Here is an 8,851-nt window from a genome sequence, read left to right on the forward strand (position 1 = left end):
TAGCTTTACCTTGGATTTCAAACTAATGGTGAATCAGGAGATGATAGTTGCTAAGGAGTGATTTAAGATGAATTGTATTAGTCTTGCAGTATCACATTGAATAGGAGGATTTTTTATTAGTTTTAACTACTTCTTTAGCCCTCTGGATGGGTTTACGATGCTCTAACATCGGTTTTAATTGGCCAATGAAAGAGGCTATTTAGTGGGTATATATAAGTACCATTAAAACTCGTACAATGATGGTTTACACTGATTCTTCTATTTTATTTTTTTAGCTATTGTTTTATCTTTAAAAGTTATACATGCAATTCTTACTTTTCTACTTATGTTATTGTATGATGCTCAATTTGACACTTTTTAAGTTTTTACTTTTTCTTATAGGAGATAATTGAAGCTAATATAGAGGGTAAATTAACGATCATGTTGAATATGGTCCTTTTCTTTGATTTCTAACTTATACCTAAGAGAATGTGTCTATGGTTAGAACAGGTTCACTAAGCTGGTGAATTAAGGTGGCATCAAGCTTGCTTCAGGGATCTAATACATGGAGTTTTTTCTTTGAAGAAAAGAAAATGAAGGGGATTGGTGGTAGTTAAGGCTATAGGAGGATTATAAAAATTATCAGTGTATATATTTAACTTTTCTTGTCTACTTGTACAAGGTCTTAATATAGTGATTAATTGCAAATTATATATGTGATTTAGTTTTAAATCGAAAAGATATATAAATTAAATATATAGATATAAAGAATGAAATGTAATATGTTCTTGCATGTATATATGTGTATTATTAATTTTGATTTACGGGCCTTGTGAAAATTGAAGAAGATACTGGGCAGCTCTTTGAGTTACTTTGAAACTTAATTGTGACTTAGGAATGGATTATTAGAATGTCCAGATTAGAAGAGTATAAAAACAAATACAAGATTACATATGAAATGTTTGCAAATCATTATAATTAGCTATAGAGCAAGTCCTATATATATATATGTATAAAGTGAGTCAAAATAAAAGATGTGCATACATAATTGTGGTACGATGATGGTAATCGAGGAAGTGCTTATGAATCTGGTTCCTTGCGTGCGGCTAATTTATTGTAATACATAAAAATAAAGATTTCTATAGCATGTTCATCACATTGTGGGCTGAGTTCCAAATGCACATTGTCAATTAAAAAATGAATCTCCCTAAAAGTTGAGTTAGGGAGAAGGTAAAAAAGGAGAGGAATATTATATGCAGGTATATATATGCATTACACTTTTTTGAATATTGAATGCTGGATGCATAATCTTTTATTTAAATCTTTAATTGTATATAGAAGAAAATATATACACAAATAATATTTTAGTGCATCAAACCATATATATAGTATACAATTTGAAATAATTTATTCCCGTATCTATATTTAAGGAAACTAGGTTAATATGCCAAAGGATTCGTTAAATAATTAGGGAGCTAATTAGTTTAATTATAATAATTTTTATTTGAATTGATCAATATGTAAATTAGTTATACATATGCTATATAATTTCATTATAATTGCAATATATATGTTATATAATTCATAAAGAAAAAATTAATTTTATGACATGATACGACAAGACCCTCAAAAGTTGTGTTTTTCTCGTTGATATATTTCTTTCTATTGATATTTACCTAAACATCATAAAAATTTAGATGCTCACCCTTCCATACACATATGCAAACATCTCAATATATATTTACCTACCTTAACATGTATTCCTTCCATCGCTACCTTATATATTACTTGTATAGATATATATATGTATATATCAACTGGATCAGACAACAAACATCTGGCCCGTACTTGGTTTATAATTAATTTGCTTGACATGCAAACTTTAATTTGTAAGATTTCAAAACTTTTCATGCAAAACATAATTACTAATTACACTCCAATAGTATTCTAATACCATAAAAACTTAGTTATGATATATATATATAGATATATATTGCGATTAATATTTGTTCGTATGTTGTGAAATATATAAGCCAATTTAGTTGAATAAAAATCATATAAATAATATAATGATCAAACCAGTAAAAGTAGAGAAAAGACGTGAGAGGGTAAAAACTAATATACTTTAAAAATTTAGCAGTAAAAAAAACTATTATTTATTTTAGATTTGATAGAGTAATAATAAGGACTCAAAGTACAAAACAAGAGATAATTCTAATTTAATCAAATACATTTCTCACATTTATCATAAATACAAACATTAACATATTCAAAGAGAATATTTTAATGTCACAAAATCCCCTATTAATTTACAAGGTAATGGCATATTAATCTGTTGTATTTTTTTGAGTTCAACTATTACTTCAACAACTTTCTAACTAATACCATTGTCTTTTAAAAGTATAAATTTAAATGATTGTTAGTATGTAATGTGAACTCTGATATAGAAAAAAAAATATATCTATGGTTTTTCTATTTTTTTGTAAAAAAGAATTAAAAAATAAAATGGTACTAACTCTAAGTCATCAAGACATACAATTAAGTTGGATTAGAAAGTGATGACCATATTAGTTGATGGTTAAGAGATAATATTTGTGAGTGTGGTTGCCACGTATAATTGACTTCGAGTGTGAATGCATGCTGGGGATAATGCAGGAGAGAGTAGGTAGAAACATGCATTACAGTGAAGCAATAGCTTTTAATTAAAAGGGATGGCCACAATTGAATAATTTTATATAAATACAGCCTTGCAACAATTTACTAATTAAATTTTTTTAATTAGATTACCTTAAATCAAAAGATTTTTCCATATCCCCTATTAAAGACATAACATTTTTGGAGATAATTTGGGCATTCCACTTGCAGTTTTAGAATATACCATATCTTACCTTACATGGTATATTCTTCTATATTAAAATACTTCACCCCCATTCCTTACTAATGGCTACTCAACTGTTGTGTTGTTTTATATATACCCCCTCCCGCCCCTTGGGCACACATGACAAAATACCATGACTAGAAAGAAGGTTAAGCTTGCTTATATCACTAACAACTCTGCAAGAAAAGACACATTCAAGAAAAGGAAGAAGGGGCTGATGAAGAAAGTGAGTGAACTTAGCACTCTTTGCGATGTCAAAGCCTGTACAATCATTTACAAGCCCTTATGACTCGCAACCAGATGTTTGGCCTTCCCCTCTCGGAGCCCATCATGTGTTTGCTGACTTTAAGACGATGCCCGAGATAGAGCAGAGCAAGAAAATGGTGAATCAGGAGAGCTTCCTACGCCAGAGGATCACTAGAGCAATCGACCAAATGAAGAAGCAGCGTAGCGATAATCGCGAAAAGGAGATAACGGATATCATGTTCCAAAGTCTTATTGGGAAGTCCCTCCACCAACTCAACCTTATTGATCTCAACGATTTGGGTTGACTTATCGAACAACACCTCAAAGAAATCCAAAAGAGCATGGAAACACTACGCAAGTCACCTCAGCCTCAGGAGGCGACAGACAAAGGAGTGATGAAGGGTCCTGGTGAGACTTTCACTCAAATCAAGGAGGATTCTACGGTGCAGATGCTGCAGCAGTGGCAAATGCAGTTCGTTAATGGGATGAATTCTCAAGCACAGCAACAGCTTTATGTCGGGTTGAACGGGGAACAGGCAGAGATGATGGTGCCATTCACATATCAGAACTACCAGAATAATGGATTGATATGGTCCAATGTGTTTAATGACCCTTAGAAATTGAGAATTATGATTTTTAATTTTTAATTTTTTTTTATGTTATTGGGGATGTACTTTAAATAACCAATTAAATTCCACCATAGAGATATGTTATTAGTTTCTTAGTCGTCATAGTCATCGTCTAAATAGTTGTAGTCATCATAATAGTTGTAGGTGTCATCCTCACAGAAATAGTCGTCGGGTCACATACATTCATGTACTTAGATTAATTTGTGTTATGATTTTGTTTAAATTAATCTTCACCTCAATATTTTATATTTTCTGTGCTAGTGCTACTCTTCATTCTTTAATTTCTCCCTTTTCCCGACTTGACGTAGCTGTATTACTATTTGTTAAAATATATGTGTGCTCAATATAAATTTATGCTATAAGAATGCCCTTTTCTCTTATTTCTCTTCTTTTTTTTATACTCAATTAAGAGAAAACAGAAACATTATTGATGCAGTATATGTAGAAATTCAGTTTTGTTAGGAGGAAGATTAAACTAGCTAGATACTCAAATTTGTTTAGATTTCAAATAAAACTTTTATATAGAATTTAATAAATATGATGCGCTCTTCAAATCATAGAATTAAAATTTGGGATAATGGCATTGAGGAATAAAATTTTTCTCAAAGAAAATTCTGATATAATCTGAATATCTAAAAAAATTAATATTTTGATTAATATGAAATTTAAATATAACTCTAAAATTTTATTTTAGTCAAAACATGCAATATTTTAAATAATTCAAATATATTGGAGAATCCCTGACGATCATAAATAGAATTTCATGATGCAATTATTATGTTCAGAATATAGAAAATAACTTAAATAAATAATTTTTGAACTCAACAATCTGTGAGTAGTTAATTAATACTTTATGCAAGAAGAAATATACAATATATACAATCACATAGAATAATATATACAGAAAAATATTTTTGACAGCTAATTTCAAACACTTTCAGCAATTAGTATTTTGAATTTCTTTTACATATATAAATACTCAAAAATAAATGATATAAAGTCTTTTGCTATTAAAAAAAATGTTACTGATATAAAATAAGACCATATTTAACTCCAGTGACATAAATTACTACTTTAAATTTTTTTTAATATTATAGTATGTTACTCTAGGATCTGTAGTACGATGTTGCAATTGATTCTTAAAGATAATGACCAGTATTTAACCTTTATTAGTGGGATCACTTATTTTGAATTCAAAATCAATTTACACTTTTGCGATAACAGTTTAAAAAATTCATAAGACACAAGATAAGTACTTTTTAAAAATGAAGATATATGTAATAATACAATGAAACCACATATACACTACTATCAAAGTGTATAACACCAACATCCATGTGAAAGTCTAGTATTCAAGTTTTAATTGTTCATCTAGTTATATTATCATTAATTTTAACATATGATAGAGTTATTAAAATTTATTTTTATTAATTTTTACGTACAATAAATTATATATTTATTTTTGTGTTATATAAGAGTCGAATCTTCAATTCTTATTTTTGTAAAGGTAGAGAATTACCACTTGCAAGTATTATCATGACTTAATTATATTTAACTTTTAGGAGGATTGATTTCTATTAAGGTAGTTGGTAATGAAGTAAAGATCCTAGAATTGAAACTATTAAGCCTTTGGCCCAATCATTAAGGGATGGCATTAGTTCCCATTAATGAAGAACATGTGAACTCGCAATTATATATAAAAAGTTAACAAATCAGCCAAATTATCACCTAAATACCATTTATATAATCTGTTAACTTCTTATATCAACCATTTTCTATTAAAAATGTATTGAACATATTTATTTTTTTTTTGTGAATAAGTCAATTTAGTGATATATAGTAGTACTTAAGTTCAGTTACTTTGTTTAAAATTAAATTTGCAGCCAATTTTATGTATGGATTGTAGAATTTATTATATTGATATTAATTGTAACATTTCATTTTCTCACATAATTGTTTAGGTAGGATGTGAATGCATGCTGGGGATAATGCAAGAGAGAGTAGATATATAAATGCATTACAGTGAATCAATAACTTGTAATGAGAAGGGACGGTCAGGATTGGATGATTTTAGATAAGTGCAGCCTTTCAACATTTTACTAATTAAATTTTGTGAATTATATTCCTTAAATCACAAGATTTTCCTATATCCCCTCTTAAAGACATAATATTTCTGGAGATAATTTGAACATTTCACTTGTAGTTTTAAAATGCACCACACCTTACCATACATGATATATTCTACTATATTAAAAAGCTCCACTCCCCGTTCCTTACTAATAACTATTGGATGTTTGTTTCATTTTATACAAACACCCTCTCGCTCCTTGGCCAGACACAACAAAACACCATTATTGAAAAGAAGGTTGACCTTACTTATATCACTAATGACTCTGCAAGAAAAGCTACGTTCAAAAAAGGAAGAAGGGGTTGATGAAAAACGTGATTGAACTCAGCACTTTGTGCAATGTCAAAACCTGTGCAATCATTTACAGCCCCTATGACTCAAAACTAGAGGTTTGGTCTTCCCCTCTCGGAGCCCAACATGTTTTTCTGACTTTAAGAGGATACCCGAGATAGAGCAAAACAAGAAGATGGTGAATCAAGAGAGCGTCTTATGCCAAAGGATCACCAAGGCAACTGATCAACTAAAGAAATAGTGCAAGGACAATCGCGATCTTGCGCATATCATGTTCCAAAGTCTTATCAGGAAGCCCCTTCACTAACTCAACCTCATTTATCTCAACGATCTAGGTTGGCTCATCGAACAAAACATCAAATAAATAAAATAGAGTATTGAAACACTCTGGAAGTCACCTCAGCCTCAGGAGGCCACAGGCGCAGGAGTGATGAAGGGTCATAGGGAGACATTCACTAAGATCAAGGAGGATCATCCTGTGTAGAAATTACAACAACTATAGATGTGGTTCGTTGACAGGATGAACCTGCAAGTGTAGTAGCAACCTCATTGAGCATACGGGGAACATGTATAGATGATGGTGCCATTCAAAAATAAGAACAACTAAAATGAGGGACTGATATGATCCAGTGGGTTTCACTAACCTTGGGAATCGAGTATTATGATATTTAATTTTAAATTTTTTGGATTTTTATTGGAGATGTACTTTAAATAACCAATTACATTCCACTACAAAGATATGTTATCAGTTTTTTAGTTGTTGTAGTCGTCGTCTCAATAGTTATAGTCATAATAATAGTTGTAACTGTCATCATCATAGTTGTAGTCATCGAGTTGCATGCATAAATGTACTTGGATTTCTTTGTGTTATGATTTTCTTCAGATTAATCTTCTATTTAATATTTTATATCTCTTGTACTAGTACAACTCTTCGTTCTTTAATTTCTCTCTTCCCCCTACATGCTCAATGTAATTTTAAGCTATCATAATGCCCTTGTCTCTTCTTTTAGTTTCTATTTTTTTCACATAATGGAGTGATGACATAAGCATTATCGATGTAGTATATGTATAAATTCAGTCTAGTTAGGAGGAAGATTAAGCTAGCTAGCTGTTCAAATTTATTTAGATTTCAAATGAGATTTTTGTATAGAATTTAATACATATGGATACGTTCTTCCAATCTTTAAATTAAAATTTAGGATAATGGAATTAAGGAATAATATTTTCCTCGAAGAAAACCTCTATCTAATCGAAATATCTCAAATAATTAATATTTTTATTAATATGAATATTATGCGTGTATCTGAAAAAATACGCTAAAATTATAAATATATTGTTTAATTATTTCGTTCGATTTATTTTGGGTTATATTAACTTATAGATATATAGAATAATCTATCTTTGTTCCCTATATTTTAAAAGACAAAAAAATTATAGTCATATATATACTACCAATTCAGAGCATTGATGAGAAGTATATGTGTACACTTGCAACTAGCTCCTTTAAGTAGTTTGGATAGTATCTTGTTTAATTTGCTAAATATGTCATATTATTGTGATGTAATAGCAATGTTATCTAGATAGCAAATAGAATAAGTATTGCCTTACATGTATACACACAGATATATAATCGTTAACTATTTTTTGTTATTTATATGTACACCAGCATGTAATCTATAGCATATTGTAATTATCTTAAAGGTTGGAATCAGTAATGGATGATGGATTATTCCCTTCTAATTGTTTCTTGGACATGACTTTGCCTTCTTCTTGTTTTCTCAATCTCTGTTGCAGTTGTTGGATGTATTGTTGACGACACTTCTTGTTGTGTTTATAATGGTTAATTACTATTGATAAATTTTATTTCAATTTTTTTTTTTAAAAATTAATTATCTTTTAGGCAAATATTGATTGTTGAGGTTCAGAAGGCATATATTTTAAAACCATACTAGTATCATTTTTTTTACTGAAGGGAGACAACTCCTTTATATTATTACTGCATAAAATTGGCAGGAAATATATCTTTGATTTCTTTAGGAGTTTTTTGGCTATTACATAAGTCAATACAAAAGTAATCATATATATTACTTTAATTGTTATATTTTAAAATTAAATTACACTAATCGTTCCTTAACAGTATGTATAGTATTTCCTCTCTTTATAAAAAAAATTGGATTCAAATTGTACATTCTCATATATTATCTTTAGGAGATCGTGCTAACTAATCAATTAAATGTATGAATTGTCACTATAGAGATTTAAATCCTAAATTTCATTTTCATTTTTTAGAATTAATATTTTTTTGAGAAGTAATATAGCTCTCAACAATAACACGCAGATTTACAAAACCAGCCATAAGTTATGCCTATATGTCAAAACAAACCACTAGCATCATCTAAAATACATGGGATCTTAGAGTATAAAACAAGAGCATCATATAAAAAGCGACATAAGCAATCATAAAATAGTCTACTCTAAAACAACTTCCTGCATGTCTAAGTATGATGATAAATAACTCATAGATTATGAGAATTGGAGCAAGTGTTTTGTTGTGATTGCATGTCTATAAGCCCCAAAATTTTTTATATTTGTTTTTAGCTATATGTGTACTGAAAAGAAAAAAACAACTAAAAGTGAACATAGTGTTGGGACGAAAACAAAGACTTTTGCGGTTGAAATGCAAACAATCTTAATTAGAGG

At 29.4% G+C, this 8,851-nt stretch overlaps 1 pseudogene; it reads left to right on the forward strand.

The window, feature by feature from the left end:
- Positions 1–2,990: 2,990 nt before the first annotated feature.
- LOC110809380 (agamous-like MADS-box protein AGL80 pseudogene) lies at positions 2,991–3,780 on the forward strand (annotated as a pseudogene).
- Positions 3,781–8,851: the final 5,071 nt, after the last annotated feature.

Source organism: Carica papaya, chromosome 2 (assembly GCF_054855325.1).
Source record: "Carica papaya isolate Zhongbai chromosome 2, ASM5485532v1, whole genome shotgun sequence".
Classification (NCBI taxonomy): domain Eukaryota; kingdom Viridiplantae; phylum Streptophyta; class Magnoliopsida; order Brassicales; family Caricaceae; genus Carica; species Carica papaya.